At 41.3% G+C, this 16,817-nt stretch overlaps 1 protein-coding gene and 1 pseudogene across 9 annotated transcripts in view; one reads left to right on the top strand and one right to left on the bottom strand.

The window, feature by feature from the left end:
- The window catches only part of PTER (phosphotriesterase related), a 30,908-nt gene extending 29,016 nt beyond the window's left edge, over window positions 1-1,892 (bottom strand). For 3 of the 9 annotated variants that reach the window (XR_008597826.1, XM_054991158.1, XM_054991162.1), the window contains exon 1: window positions 1,401-1,767. The gene's annotated coding sequence lies outside the window, so the exon portion shown is untranslated. Of the gene's footprint in view, window positions 1-1,123; window positions 1,294-1,400; window positions 1,768-1,817 lie in introns of those variants that run through there. The other 6 variants (XM_054991160.1, XM_054991167.1, XM_054991159.1 and 3 more) reach the window with 4 other exon arrangements.
- Window positions 3-16,380, top strand: LOC129337348 (nucleolar protein 16-like; annotated as a pseudogene).
- Window positions 16,381-16,817: the final 437 nt, after the last annotated feature.

Raw genomic sequence — 16,817 nt, 5'->3', positions numbered from 1 at the left:
TGAAGGATTCTAATGCAAGGCACTGTGTGTGTCATCTGATCTTACTGTTGCGATGGCAAAAGCTAAGGGAAAGATCAGGCGGCAAAAGTACAACTACAATGTAAACAGAAAGAAGCTAAACAGGCCTTTTTGCAAGCGGGCAACACTCTGTATAAAATGTTCAGAAATCTGACATGCCTGGGATCACACACAATCTGCAGCACAAAATCAGGCTGAAATGGGCCTAGCTGTTGATCCAAACAAGACTGTTCCTATTCCAAAGTTAATGAATGCAACACATGATGAAAATGGAAGTTGATGGACAAGAAGGGGAGGGGAATTATGCAGAAGCCGTATGTACTAAATGAGGTGCAATATGAGGCCAGCCTCCCAGAGAAGAAGTCTGAGACCCTTTCCAGAGATCTCATTGACTACGTTCAGCACATGATCTGGAACCATGGTGAAAACTATAAGGCCATAGCTCGTTGTGATGAGAAATCCTACTCTTTGATGAGAGAACATGGGACTATATCTGCACACATGGTTCAGACTAGTACTGTGAAAGTGGCATTGATTTTATAGTTTTCACCATTCTGGGGGAAAGGAACAGCATTTACCTTTGGTAAAATAAATTACTTCCAAAGCTGGGGAAAAAATTGTGGTAGGGTATGAGCTTTCATGAGCCACAGCTCACTAAAGCTCATACCCTACCACAAATTTTGTTAGACTTATAGGTGCTACTGGACACTTGCTCTTTTCTACTGTTACAGACAGACTAACATGTCTACCCATCTAGTACTTGTATAAGTGTGGAAGCTAAGCATCCATAGCCAATTTTCACCAATAGCAGCACAGTTTAAATGAGACACTGAGTGTAATTCCAACAGGTACTTTGCCTCACCAACATCACATTTATATCAAGGCTTAAACCACTGTCAAGGCTTAAATAAAAATATTTAAATAAAAAAAGATTTAAATTAAAGTTTAAATCATCCCCTTGCACAGGATAATCAAGCTGAGGAAAATGATAATTTCAGTGTATGTTTTGTGGTAACTAACAATGCAGCAAAGTTCTAACTGAAGTAATATTATAGAATACTACTATACATTAACGTTTGTAGTATAAGAAACAGTGGCTGCCAACCTCCAGGTAACGGCTGGAGATCTCACTGAACTGCAATTGATCTCCAGGCAACATAGGTCAGTTCCCCTGGAGAAAACAGCTGCTTTGGAGGGGGGACTGCTGAAGTCTCTCCCCTCCCCAGGCCCCACTTCCAAAATTTCCAGGAATTTCTTAACCCAGCACTGGCAACCCTAAACAGAAAACAAATAGCAAATATAAAACTGTATTCCTTCCATAACCAATTAACGCCACCTGGCATTTGACATGCCGCAGAACCCGACCAAGAACCTTCACCCACCACTAAACGCTTGTTCTTGGGGATGTCTGCCACCGGGGCGAAGGTTTTCCTCTACAGCGAAAGGCCCATAAGCCTACCGCCTCCCCCGAGAAAACTGGGCGTCCAGGTGAACAGTTAAAGGGGAAGGAAAGAGGCCCACTTCGGCTTGCAACGCGCCCCTTTGGGAAGGAGGGGAAGGAATTCCTCTTCTCGCGCTCTCCCGCTTCGCTGACAAACGGCACAAAACGGGCGCGAAAGCAGCCTTAGAGTCGCGCCTCGTGCGTGTCTCTCAAGGCCCCGAAAAAGCCACGACCGTCGCCACGTTCTTCCCTCAGGCTTCCTTGCCAGGGGACCTGCTCACCCTCCGGGGGGACTCCCACAGCCAGCGCCGCCACTCTCCTTTCTCCCCCTGCCCCTCCCCCCAACTGGACTTCGTACCTCACCAGCAGGCGCCTTTCTTGGCTTGCATTAACCCCGCCCCCTGCCTGGGCTGAACCGAGGGCCAGGAAGCCGCCCTGGGCGGCGGGGAGGAACCAAAGAGGGCGGGAGGCGGCTCTTCGTTAAGAGGGTGAGTGCTTGCCTTTGGCAAAGGCTCTGGCGGGAGTCGGCCGCCTGTCAGCGCGCCGAGGAAGGAGAGCGAAAACTGGGCAGCCTTTGGGCGCTCCCGGTTGACCTGAAGATGGCAGCGGGCTTGCTGACATATGTTCCTTTACTTGTTTGGGGAGGCCTTACGACTTAATGTGTCGTTCATTCCTTCTTTAAGTTTCTGGTAATACGTGCATTTAGTCAAAAGACGATACCGAACGACCTTTTAAAGATTTTCAGAGAGTCTTACAGCGCAATCCTAAAAAGAGTTACTCCAGTCTAAGCCCGTCTTTTTAGGATTGCTCTCTGGCAGTGTGGAAGAGCAAAGCCATATTCCGAGTTAGAGCGTTACGGTCCTGCAGAACATAAACGTGTATCCCTAAATGTCTAATTTCACTTTTATGTGGAACATAAATGGAAGTTTCTGGGTTTCAAACTCCACGGCTCTAGAATTATTTTTGCTTAGTAGTTTCCTCCACTAGAATATATATTGTCCCTTTCCCATGACATCTTTGTCTTTGGAAAGTCTGGCCAAATTGCAAAAGTTGGGCAGTATCAAGTTGCTCAGGTAAGTTGCATGGTGGCCACTGCCAGGCCAGTTGTATGGAGGCTGCCACTGCGCCCAGATGAATTGTGTGGCACTAGCCACCACTACAACTGGCTGAGCTGCTCAAACTGCACGGTAGCAAGGTGGCTAGTGCTGGGCCTGGCCCAGGCAGTGTCTATTCATTTATTTATATTTATATCCTACCTTTCCACAATACTCAATGTTGTTTACAAAACATTAACGTACACAGTTTAAATACCTCAAGTTAATACTGCAGCATTGTCACAACCAGCTGTCAGAGAAATTCAATAGTTTTTTCAGCTAAAGGTGCATTGAGATAATTCTGCTTTGGAGCTTTTATGGAAGGAGGAGAGTATAGAATCTTTTGGTACCATATCAGGCAGACAATTCTATATTGTGGATACAGCCACTGGAAATGAGTGCATGGGCTGCAGTTGAACAGACCTCCTAAACAGAAGGGACCACTCCACTGTCACAACTGAGATGCCAGATGATGCCAGCTGGTGCAAGGGATCATACGGGGAAAGACAAGTCCCGGGCCATGAAGAGCTTTAAAGGGAACAACCAGCACCTTAAATAGTTCCCAGAAACAAATGGGTGAAGCTGCTAAAGCACAGGGGTTATATAACCATACGAGCATAGAGTAGTCAGTAATCTAGTGTAGCAGCTGAAAATTCCAAACTGTTTACAGGGGCAGCCCCATGTAGTGTACATCACTATAATCTAGGCTAGAAGTTACAGAGGCATGGGTCAGTGTGGCAACAACAGAACAATCAAGATAGGGGACCAGTTGGTACACTTGATAATAGATTTGCACGCCTAGCCGCTTCCCCAACGTGCTTTTCTAAGAGCAGCGTTGGATCCAGTATTACTTCCAGGCTTTTTACCAAGTCAGAAAAGCATTTTTTTCTACACCAGATTGTACACTTCTGATAGAGTTTGCCCTCTCTTTCTTCATAGAGCTGCATATTCCCCCCCCCCAGTGCTGTCATTGTATAATAAACCAAAGGAACAAAGGTTTTATTTGATAAATTTGAACCAAGTGTAAAATCAGAATCAACAAGCAATTTTAAATGATAGCCAAAACTAACTATTGGTTTAATTAGTGTCTCTTAAATTTCTATTAGGTGGAATAAGATTATTTTTAAAAGATTTACAACTTTAAAAACACCATACATTTAGAATGAAAATTCAAAGGAATACTAGAGGGAACGCTATGATACTTCTAGGGATCCCAAATTCCTGCTGGAAACAGCAAATCCTATTTCTTGCTGTTGCTCCTGCATTTGGTGGAGAACGGTAATGTAAAAATAACTATTGGTAATGAAGTAACATCACTTCTGGGGATGCAAGTTGGCCAAGTTTACCATAGAGTTTTCAATGATTCCTTGAGAGATGTGATGTCTCTTCTGGGTTTTCCACAGAAGTGACATCACACTGTTGCCCAACAGTACCCTCATGTCCCCATCTCTCTCCAGGACTCCCACTTCCCACGGGGGAACAGCAACCCTTGTATAACAAATATAGAACATTCAAAATGACCACATCAACCTGTTCTATGTTTAATTTAGCACTACCTGTAGTTAACATATATTGTTCAAAGTGGAACAGATGTGTATGAAATCACAATCCAATCCTAGGCATAAAAGGCCTAGACAACTGGGAATAAATCCCACTGTTTTCATTGGGGCTCATTCCCAGGTAAGTAAGCACTGGATTGCAGCTCTAGTTAATAATAAATCAACTGAAACTCAAACCTCAAATTGGTGCCTATGCTCAATTTAATTTTAATGATTGCAGTGTGGATTAAGGCCTTTACAATATTGTAACCTGATCCAGAGAGACAAGCAAAGTTAAAATTTCATTAACACAGCAAGTTTGCTGGGTGGGGTGGGGGTCATGTAGCATGACTAAGCACAGCTTTGGGTATTTATTTAACAGCGTGAAGCTTTGTGTTTTGATATATGTAACCTTTCTGTCATATATTTATCCTACCCTTCCTAGAAGCAGCTCAGGGTAGTGTCATGGTATTCTCTTCCTCATTTTATGTTCACAACAATCCTGTGAGGTAGGTCAGTCTGAAAGTGACTTATTCAATGTGTTTTATGGCTGTGAGGGGATTTAAAAGTAAGTCTCTCAGATCCTACTACAAAGGCACAATACCAAGTCAAATACAACATCACACGGGCTCTCACTCATTATTTCCAGTTAAAGAAGCATGTTTGCAAAAATAGCCAGAAAAAATAATTCTGAACCCAAAGATGAATAAATACTACAGAAGTAAGGCACTTCCTTCTGTATTTCACCTATGAAGGTCTGTTATGCAATCTGCCTTTTTGTGAGTACAACTTAAATTATTTAGAAATCATAAATATTATACAACACATATTCCAATCACTCAATTCTTGCTTTAGTATACTAATGTTTAAGTGTTGTATTTGCTTATAGATGAAGATACGTTTCTCACAATTTGCAGAATCAAATGGCAACAGGGAGGTAAGGAAGGGAAGAAGGGTTTTAGATATGTTTCCTTTGATATTTATATGACTCTTATCCAAAGAACATGAAAATATTCAACCTTGGGAAATTGCACTTTAGTTAGGTGTAAACTTTCAAAAACCGGCAAGACCCGGGCATCTGTAGTATGGGGAGCCATTTTGTCTGCCTTTTTAATTTATCAGCATTTCAAGTTGATAATGTCAAGGTATGCACAGTAGTTCTGTGTATATTGTATTGGGAATAAATATGCACAGGACTGGGCTGCATTAGATGCATCACATTTTCACGATGCTTATCGTCAGCTCAGCCACGCTGATGCTATGCTCTTAAAATACTAATAAATTTGTGACAACAAAGATACGTAAGATGTTTTATCTTTCCCCTATATTTTATCTAGTAAGAGGTCTTTAAAATTAATGTTCTTGGAAGTAGCAGTTCTAACTTGATTATTTAGTAAGTTCTTAGGTGACTATCCTGACAAGGAAAGGCAGGGTCTATTTTCTTTTAATTGAAAACCATCACTCATTTGACTGCTGGATTACTTTGATTTATTGCCTATTGGGTTCCTTGGGATAACTAACAAGAGTTAGATTTTGCATTTGTTTTCATTCTAATTGTGATGCTTTTTCTTCTTCTTGATAATAGATAAATAAATCTATTATATTTTAAGGACGAATCTTTACTGTGCTGTTATACATACTAGATTATTTTAGTAGGCAGTCTTTGTTAGGAAGCAGGCAGGTGATGACTCTGTAGAAGGAAGTGGGTAGCTTTATCAGAACAGAGAAGAAGATAACTACTAAATTGCAGCTAATCATTTGGCACAAAGTTTGCGCATGACACACTATACAATTTAAACATCATGATAAACACTATTTTTTGTTCTTAACCTGGTATTGTCAGCCGGTGGAGAGAGGGCTATCTGCAGCCAATCAGAATCACCACATGTGAGGTATGGGTCCATAGGAGTTTGAGCCTTGACAATAACAGATGAGTGGTATAGATTGCTGTTCAGCAGTTAAGGCATGGTGCACACTGTGTATGTAACTGGGAATTGTCAGCTGCCTTGACCAACAAGGGAAAGGCAGGATATAAATATTTAAATAAATGAATAAAGTAAGTAAACATGCAGACAATTAGGTGGGAATGCACTGCAAGTGAGGATCATGGAGGATCACATTTTGGAATCCTCCCCAATGTTAAGGATGGCTTTAGACTGAAAAATGGCCCAAGGCATCGGCATAACCCTTTTCCACTGTCCCTGTCAGAATTGGGTTGAGGGTGCTTGATTTGTAAAGAAAAAATTCTGGGAACTCTCTTTATGGAGCCCCAGCATCTTGGTTTGGCCTACAGAAAAAGGCCTCTTCGCATTCCTCTCCCCTGGTGATAACATCAGCTTTAGTAAAGTCTTTCTTTTAGACATCTCCTGTGTCTTGGCTTATGAATGAGCATGAACAACTGAGATGCATAACAAAAGGAGTGCTATGCCCACACCTGTTTTGCAGTTCACATTGATGAAGGCAGGCCTAAGGAACCCTCTTCCACCTCTGTCGGTAGAGAGTGACTGAGGCACATAACAGAGTTTACTTATGTGGGATGTCCTTGGAATCAGAGGCTATGCTGAAAGCCAGATGGAAAGCTACGCCTAATACAAACAGAAAGGTTATTTCTGATGAACTATGGAAAACAGGTAACCATGGACAAAATCTCTGGGATTTGTTTTGTTTTTAAAAGAGACAGCTTTAAGATAAAGGTCATGAATGTGAGGTGATAGCACCTTTCTTAAAGAGCCCATTTCTAATGGTGTTCACCTGTTTCTTTAAATATAAAATAAATCCCAAAGGTTGCAGCCATATTAACAGTTGGCTAGTAGACACCTCTGCTAGGAGTTGTTGCTCAGCTGGGGAGCATTGGAGGGAGCCACACGGGAGCAGTAAAGAGCGGGGGGGGGGGTCCTACCAATGCTAGGTATCTGAGATTTATGGGGGGGTTGCAAGGGAAAGGGGAGGGTCAGGCCAGCACTAGAGGAAGATTCATGGACTCTGCCAAATATTTTAAAAATCCTAGCTGGTATCACATTTTTAGAAATGTTTATTTCATCAGTATGTAATATCACATTTTATAACGCTTTTTTTAAAAAAATAAGCAGAAAAATTACTTCTTGAACTTGGATACTGCCTTTAAATATACCTATTTATTGCTGAGGGGAAAGGAGTTTAGTTAATCTGTGAACATAACACACCATGATAATATCTGCAAACGAATGCAGATGAGAGAGCGTGTAGATCCTGAAAAGCAAGATTCGACAACAAAAATGCCAAAAAAGCTTATAATTAACTGGATCATATTAAGATGAATATTAGAAAGAAGAGAACAATACGGAAACACTTAAATAAAATGAGGTCCGGGGTGACATGGTATAAAGGAGAGAGATGTGCTCCTGGAGAGTTAAAACCTATATAATCAGTAATATGAAAAACAGCAGGCCCATCTAACCAAACAAATGGGAATACAATGTGAAATTCTTATAGTCCTATCCATACTCCCACAGAAAGGCCCTATTATGTCAAGGTAAATTGTACCAACTGCCTTAAAGTGGTGCTTGTCTCTTCTAATTTTATTGATCTAGCAAGCAGAAACCCCACGTAATAGTGATTGTACTGGGACTATTAAGGATGCAACTGACACAAAATTGCAATTATTGCACATATATAAGGAGGACCTTATTATTTTGATACTAGTGCCACAGAAACACACACACACACAAACACACACACAAATCTTATCTCGGTTGTTATCTGCAAAAGTAGTGCCACTACAATTGTTTTCAAATTACACAAAATCCTTTGCAAGCTTGCCACTAAATTTAAATGGGGTTCCTTTTGGAATGACTTTGTCCACCCACAAACACTACCAGAATAAATTAGTTTTGTTTAGTGCACCACTCTGACAATATCTTTTCAACAGTTCTGAAAATAGAGCTGCTTCCTGAGTTTTATTAGTATATTACTGCTCTGTTCAACTCAACATCATTTTGCTAAACTAAGCCGGGTATTTTTTTCCTCTTGCTTCTTTATGGTGAGAATTTAGTTTTCATGAAAAGTGTCAGATTAACAGCCCTAGAGACTTAACTCTATTTATCTACTGAACAGCTACAGTATGACCAGTGGCAGGTCAGTGTTTAGCACATTGCTGTAGAAATTGCATGTAACATTGAGGTGAACAAATGAACTGCCATAGTGTCTCACATCAAAGGCCCACCTAGCACAGTATTCTGTCCCCAATAATGGACTGTAATGGATACTTTGGAAAACATGTACACATCTCTTTTGTGCAGTAAAAGTATCATCAAATGTTCACTCCCCTCTCTGCAGATAGAAGCATTGGGATAATTGGAACATAAAGCTCCTTTTCTGGACATTGTGGCCAAAAGCCATTGAAGGGCTGATCCTCTTAAAACTATCTTTGCTATCTTCTTAAAATTCAGGAACAATGTTGGGTTTTACAATATCTCATGATCTCATGACCTCTTCCACAAGTTAGAAGTTAGTTTTAATTATGAAACATCTTTAGGTGAACAGAGGAAAGGAAGTGATTTCTGGTCCACACTCCCCCTCCTCCAAAGGTTGCACTGAAAAACATGACAATATAGAGACTCAAAAAGAGTCCAGTAGCACCTTTAAGACTAACCAATTTTATTGTAGCATAAGCTTTCGAGAATCACAGTTCTATTCGTCAGATGCCTGATACAAAGACTGGTCAAATACAGAAGAGCAGGAGAGAGAAGAGAGGCGGCAATTAGGGGGGGAGGGGGAGGGAGCAATCAAAACATTCCTTTGCTAGTATATGTAAACATCTCCTTTTGGTGTGTGTATCAGTTGGCTTCAAAGGAGTTTGCCCTGTTAGTTTGTAGAAGCCAAACAGCTAGACCATCCAATTCCAATGCAGTATGGGCCTTCGATAACCACAGCTCTCCCTGCCAAATGCATCTGACAAAGAGATCTGTGGTTCCCGAAAGCCCACGCCAGGTGCCACTGAGCTCCCCCAGACCCCACCTCTGTAAAGGAAATCTGTTACCTGTGGTAATGTGATAACCATTCATAGTCCCTATTCAGTCCCAGCTTGACAGAGTCAAATTTGCATATGAATTCCAGTTCAGCAGCCTCCCGTTGGATTTTGTTTTTGAAGGGTTTCTGTTGAACCACAGCGACTTTTAAGTCTTTGGTGGAATGTCCTGGTAGATTGAAGTGTTCTCCCACTGGTTTCTGGACGTTTCCATTTCTAATGTCAGATTTGTGTCCATTTATTCTTTTGCATAGAGGTTGGCTGGTTTGTCCAATGTACAGAGCAGAAGGACATTGTTGGCACATGAGGGCATATATCAGATTGGAGGATGAGCAGCTGTAAGAGCCAGAGACAGTGTAGTTGATGCCATTGGGTCCTGTAATTTTATTCCCTGGGTAGATATAGGGGCAGAGCTGGCATCTGGGTCTGTTGCAGGGCCTGGTACCTGTGCTGGTGACTCTGCTGGCCGATTCATGGTTGTGAGTGAGAAGTCGTTTAAGGTTGGGGGGCTGTCTGTAGGCAAGGAAAGGTCTTCCACCCAGGGCTTCTGAGAGAGAGGTATCATTTTCCAGGATGGGTTGTAGTTCACTGATGATACGTTGGATGGGTTTGAGCTGGGAGCTATAGGTGACAACCAGTGGTGTTCTGTTGTTAGTTCCTTTAGGTTTGTACTGGAGTAGGCTGTTTCTGGGTACTAGTCTGGCCCTGTTGATTTGTTTCTTCACTTCATTTGGTGGGTACTGTAGTCCCAAAAATGCTTGTAAATCTCTTAAGTGACTGGCCACAGTGATGACTCTAGCTATATATACTCGACTGACCTCTCTAATAGTATCAGGATAGGTCCACCTCCGATGGCTCATTTCTCTTCTGTACCTGAAATACTCTTTGCAGGTACCTTGTCATGGACCAGCCCAGCAGAGCAAAGAGATGCAGAAGGCTCTTCTGAAGAAGAGGCAGCTAGCGAACCTGATCCAGATCCACGGCCAGTGACAGAGGTACTGTAGGAGGAGGCAGTCTCTGAAGCATCAAACATAGACCCACAGCTTGGTCCCAGAGCATCGGCCCCTCACCTTCCCAGCTCTAGGCCAGCAACAGAAAGCCAGGCACCGGCCAGCTCTCACCCTCAGCTTCCCAGCTCTGGGCCAGCAACAGAGAGTCAGGCACTGGCCAGCTCCCCCTCCCTATCACCAGAGCTTCAGGAATGCTGTCAGAGGAGGGCAAGAGAGCCCCTCAAGCCAGAAGGTGCAGTGCCCGACTAGCCTGGCCCAGCATCAACAGTGATGATGACAAATACTTACAGGAGCAAGACTGAGACAGCCAGCAGGTGGCTGAGCAGCAAGAAGCTTAAAAGCAACAGAGAAGGAACTGACTGTGTGGAGGCAACACATCTGTATACTATTGACCTTGCTGCTTGTGTTTGGAACAGAGTCCCTCGTCTCTGACCTTGGTCTGTGATTGTGGGCTTGATTCTGGAATACTACCTTTGGACTCGAAGCTGTGAGTGTTGTCTAACCTGTGCCTGAACCTTGGAACCATGATTCATCCTGTTCTGACAACTTGGGAACTTCCCCTGCCTGCTATCTGTGTGAGTCAGTAACCAGGATATACCTGAAGATTCAAAATATTTTTCTATACTGGCAGCAAATCCCATTTCCAGACAGAAGGGCCGTTTCCACATGCTGTTAAAGAGGCGGTCTACTTACTGAAGGCTGGCGTTTTTTTTCACAGATTCCAGATGCCTCCGATTTCAAAGCGGAAGCAGGCCGTTTGTCTTGCGTCTAATCAGCGTCCTTGACCCGGCACAGAAAAGAGCGGGAAATCCCGGTCTCAGAAAAGACGCTGATTAGATGCAAGACAAACTGCCTGCTTCCGCTTTGAAATCGGAGGCATCTGGAATCTGTGAAAAAAACCACCAGCCTTCAGTAAGTAGACTGCCTCTTTAACAGCATGTGGAAACGGCCAAGGTTAGAGCTCAGAATTATATCATGGAATCCCTGAATAAGGGTTGTACACAGAGGTATTAATAGGGGTGATATCCAAGCCAGATTGCAGAATTGAATACTCTCTTCGTAGACTGTTTTTGGACTCACGCAAATAAATTGTTTCATGGGACTACCATCATCCTCATTCAATGACGTTATTCTGAAAAATATCCCAAACTTTTATACCTCTCTTTTTGGACGAATCAAAATTTCACACAATGTTAAAAGTGAAATTTTCAAAAATATTCAAAGTGAAAATAAGATGAGAATGTATGCAATGTGGTCTTTATTATACAGAAAGTTTTAGAAAAAATACTTTTGGATTGTGTTTGCCCCCCATCCTCCACTCCTTCCTGCTTTATATCATTTGCTGATCTAAGGATTCTTCCTCTTTTATCAAAAGTGTTTCCGAAAGCTTAATACACTGTCTTTCTCCAATTACCTGAATCCACAGACTTTCTCAAAAAATAGGGGGTCAAACAGTGACAAGGAGAACATTATTTAAAAGTTGAACGGTGACCCCCTAAAAGAATAATTTCTCTTTCTCTGTTTTTCTCACTATTTTTTCCCCACTTCTACATTTCTTTCCCTTTTTAAGTTCCAAGATTGGGATTATTTTTCAGTGTCATTCTGTGATCAATTTTTAAAGACTTTGAATGTCCTTCTTAAGGTTAAAATGAGGCTGTTATTATTTCTCCAGCACCACTTTTGAAAATGTTGGGTAGGATTTTGGTGTTGTTTGTGTTTGTTACTTTGGGAAATTATGTGATTCTGCTCTTGTCACAGGACTCCAATTATGATATGCTTCCACTAGCAAAAGAATCATCTGCCTCTTAAGTGAAAATAGCAAGAGTCCAGTAGCACCTATAAAGACTAACAAAATTTGTGGAAGGGTATGAACTTTCTCTGAAAAAATATGGAAAAACTCAAAAACCCTGGGAGAGTAGTAACTGGCAGGTGTGACAGTAGTGTCTTCACAAGGGGATGGAATTTGGTGGTTTCCCCATTAAGCTGCAGTACTGCAGCCCAAGCTCTGCTCACGACCTGAGTTCGATCCTGGCGAAAGCTAGGTTAAGATAGCCAGCTCAAGGTTGACTCAGCCTTCCATCCTTCCGAGGTCAGTAAAATGAGTATCCAGTTTCCTGGGGGTAAAGTGTAGATGACTGGGGAAGGCAATGGCAAACCACCCCGTAAAAAGTCTGCCAAGAAAACATTGTGGTGCAACATCCCCCCCATGGGTCAGTAATAACTCGGTGCTTGCACAGGGTCAAGCACCTTTACCTTTATAGTGCAAAGCCAGATAAGGCATAGCAGCAACGGGGCTTCTACTTGGTGGGTTCCTTACAGTTTCCCTGCACCAATCCTCTGGACGTGGCCATCACCTCTATTGCATCACCAGGCTCTTGCAATTGTTTTAAATTGGCACTAGAATATCATTATATCCATATACTATTATAACTATAGGTGTAGTAGGTTCTCTGAATTCCCAGATTTCATTTTAAGTAAGTCTCTAGCCCCTTTCCTTGCAAAGTTATGCCTTTTTCTTTATATCTCCATGAAGGAAGGGATTAGGGACTTACTTTAAAAAAAATGAAATCTGGGAATTCAAAGAGCCTGCTATACCTGTTGTTACAATGGTATATCAATATTTATTTATTATTTATTTTTATTTATGTCATTTATAGTCCGCCTTTCTCACTGAGACTCAAGGCAGATTACACAGTATGAGATTAGTACAATCAGTATCAAGTACATTTCAATACAGTATCAAGGACATTTCCATAAACAATGCCATACGTAAATAGATACAAGTTTAAAAGACATAGTATTAGCAAGAATCCAATACAGAGTAGAAAAATACTAAAGCAGAACAATCAATTCTAGGACTAACATTAAACAACATGGAGCACTGGTGGTTCATAGGAGTACATATTTAAAGCAACCCTAACTCATTAGCAAAGCATCTGAGACCCCATCCCTACAATACAGCCCTCCCATTTGAGTAAAAAGCCTTTTTGAATAGTTCAGTTTTGCATCATTTATGAAAAGCCAGGAGAGTGGGGGCTCTTCTGACTTCCTCAGGGGCCACCACAGAGACAGCCCGTGTACGGGCTGCTACTGACTTCACCCGTGCACAACCTGGCACCTGCAGGAGACCCTGTTCAGATGAGCAAAGCTGCCGTGTGTAACAGAAGCAAGCATCAACATTTTTGCCGTTCTATTTACTTGCCTTTAAAGTAAAACAAAAATCAGAACTGGAGATATAAATTGACACCCAAGATAAATCTACCATTTCGCATAAACGTTTACTTTTGATTCAGTAGTCATTAATGTTCATTGCTCCAGGTGCACTGCACAGGTAGGAGCCTCATTGATATTCATGCAATGGCACTGACAGAGGAAGGTGAGGATTGCAGTCCAAAATCAATTATATATTTCTTCCAAAAAAATTTTAAAATTAAAAAGGCAACTTACATTTTTGTTGAACACTCTTATTCTTGCCAGTGGTCATTCTTACCTGTGCATCCCATTTTCAATTTGTTAATCTCCATGGATCTTTGCTGACCTGCTTGACAGAGGACTCACTTCAGAACAAAGCTACTATTTTCCCAGAATAGAGCAGGAGGAAAAGAGAAGGCTGGTACAGATGAGTATCAGGAGAAATAAAGTGTGGCCTTTTGTAATAATCACAATAATCACACACACTCAAACTTATCACTGACATTGCTCTTTCATTGGGCAAAGAATATAGGAGACAGTAGAAATTTCTCCCCTCAATGCCAAGGGTTACTAGGTCCCTCTACCCTCCCAGTGGGAGGGGGAAAATCTGACATTTACCAGGATGATCTTCCTCGCACACTTTTTGCATGTGCACACTCCCCATGCTGACGTGATGATGTCATTTCTGGAAGTAATGTCATTGCGCCAGCCAAGGAAGTGCTCCCACACTCTGCACAGGGCCAATTTGGGAGTGTGCGCCCCAAGCTTGTGTCGGGGTGCCTGCTGGAGAAAGGTGATCATCAGGTGGCCTGAAACCTCCCATCAGTCACCAGAAATCAGTAGGCAAGCAGGCAAACCACCAGGAGATTGCCTGCCACCAGAGGACACCTGGGATCCCTAACAATACCAAAAGTTTATATATTAAATTGTACCAGGACTGGCCCTGAATATGCAATGCATTTTTTAAAAAATCTGTATTTTAAAAATTATATCACCAATGGAGAACATTTCAGTCTTCCAGAATGCATTGTTGGTAAAGTGGAATTATTGTAATGTGCTTTACATAGGACTACTCATAAATACTTTTTGGAAACTCCGGCACCACACTGCTGAATTAGTTAATCAAGAAATCGGATAGCATTTTGGGACTTGGAAATCCTTACTGTATCTATCATACTGTGTTTTTAGTGCAATTCATTCTAATTGTGTTTGCAGTTACTATGGAGTAATTGTTGGATGCATGTGTAATGTTCTTACTGCATTGTTTTTAGTTCTGTTAACTAGGAGAGCCTGATCTCATCAGATCTCAGAAGCTAAGCAGGGTCAGCCTTAGTTAGTAATTGGATGGGAGACTTCCAAGGAAGACCAGGGTTCACAGAGGCAGGCAATGGCAAACCACCTATGTTAGTCTCTTGCCATGAAAAACCCACCAGGGGTTGCCATACGTCAACTATGATTTGAGGGCAAGATTTCATTTTCAAGTATTCATTTGATATCTTTTCCCAAAGGCATGACGTGAGTCTCAGTAAGAAAAGTAGTCTAAATAATCAGTCAATAGATTAGCTACTACAGATGTTGCTCAGTATCACAAAACAAAGGCGGTTATATTATATTACCTATTACTGCTGTTGCAGATGGTCTCTATACTTACATTTGACCTTACTCTTTGCAACTTTTTTCTTTATAATATCACACATATAAGTTTGACCAATGAGAACACACCTCATGCAACTGCCAAAGAAGGCTCTGGTAGTTCAAAGCTTGCACTGAAAAAAAAAACCCTTGTCCTTAAGGTCCCATACCTCATTATACATACTAATGTAACACTTCATCCAAAAGGTTCGGTTCGCTTCGTCATCAGTCCAAGCGTATTCTCTGCAACAGCCCATTCTGTTTCAATGAAAGGTTGCTTTACATGCAGATCAGCTAATTATTATTGTTCCTGTGAATACCAAAGCAATTAATAATGATTAATTGCTTAAGTTAAATGTCACCATCTATATTTTATTTCTGAAAGGATTTCTGATGGCAACTTTGCTTGGAGAGGATAGCGATGCCTTTGGGAAAAGATATCAAATGAATACTTAACAGGTTTAGGAAATAGGTGTGTCAAAAGAGCAGGAATTATTATTTTTTTTAAAAATTAAGTTTAGCACATGCAGCTGAATTTATGGATAAAGCTGGAGGGGATTTGCTTTCCCATAAAATATCTTGTTTAAAGAATAGGATCAGTTTGCAGATACTTTTGTGTTGTGATCTTAATCTTTAAACAAGATGCCTATAGAAATTACACTGGGGTGGTTCTAAAGAGATGCACTGTTTTCTAGTCATGCAAGGTGATTTCCAGCCTCTCCTGATGTATCTGTTGCTGTCTGGAACTATTTCAGACTGCAAGTGGAGGACAAGTTGGTCAGATGCTTCATTGTCTCAAGTGCCAGGTTAACACAGGAAAGAAACAATAGATGTATGGTCATAGCAGCTGGAAAAGCCCTATCTGCAACTGAAGAAATTGCTGCCACCAACTGCTGGCTACATTCATTTACAATTATGTGTTTGCTGCATGATTTTATATCTGAGGATGGTTGGGGATTGTTGTGTGGAGATAAAACTGCTGGCTTTGCATGAATGAGAAACTACCATGGATTAATGGAAGAAGAGGCGAGGGAAAAAGCCGTTCCTGGTAAACAATCAATGACAATGACAATTATTGAAAAACTAATGTCTTTAAAGTGCAAACATGCAAAGTGCTACATATGTAATAAATATAAGTATCAAAGATATCATATGTGTACATTAATAAATAGATACCCAGAGTAATGATGACCAAGATACAAAATATCACAATAAATACATCACAGTTACAATTTCTACCGGTTGAGGCAACAATAACCATATAGTGTGACAATTTTCTCCTGCTGCAAAAACCAGAGTTCTCAAACAGAAGGCAGCTTCTTGGATCTGAGGTAAGTGACAATGTATATTGTCAGTGTAAAAGTCCTAATGTTGAATATTTCTTGTTTTACAGGTAACCCCAGGTCCTGGAGAAGCTGACAAGAATCGCCTGGCCCCAAAAGCCTGCTAGCAGGTGGGTGGCCTGTTTCGCAGAGCTTCCTCAAGGGTTCTTCTGGTTGCAGACTATCTGAAAAGGAGATTGACAATGTACACAAAGCATACACAACTATACCAAAAATGAATATTACAGAATAAAATGTACTTATTTATAAATAAACACAATCAATCAATGAAATGGTGGCTTGGACATCATCTCCCAATAGCCTAGACAGATCATTTCTGTGGTTGATTAACCTAATCACATCCCTAAAAAGGGATACTCCCAAATACCTATACTTTGTCTTAAAGGGGCCAGTATGCATTGAATATGTAACATCTACAAAAAACAGGACAGATCCCGTTCTTGATTCAAACCTAAAGGTTTCTTAGTTCCCAACTTAAATATCCAATAGGCTTCACGTTGTAATAGAAGACATTGAACAGCAATAGATTTCTCCCTCTTACATA

This window comes from Eublepharis macularius, chromosome 11 (assembly GCF_028583425.1).
Source record: "Eublepharis macularius isolate TG4126 chromosome 11, MPM_Emac_v1.0, whole genome shotgun sequence".
Lineage (NCBI taxonomy): Eukaryota > Metazoa > Chordata > Lepidosauria > Squamata > Eublepharidae > Eublepharis > Eublepharis macularius.
Note: the sequence above shows the minus strand (reverse complement) of the source record. Positions and strands in the feature narration are given on the sequence as shown.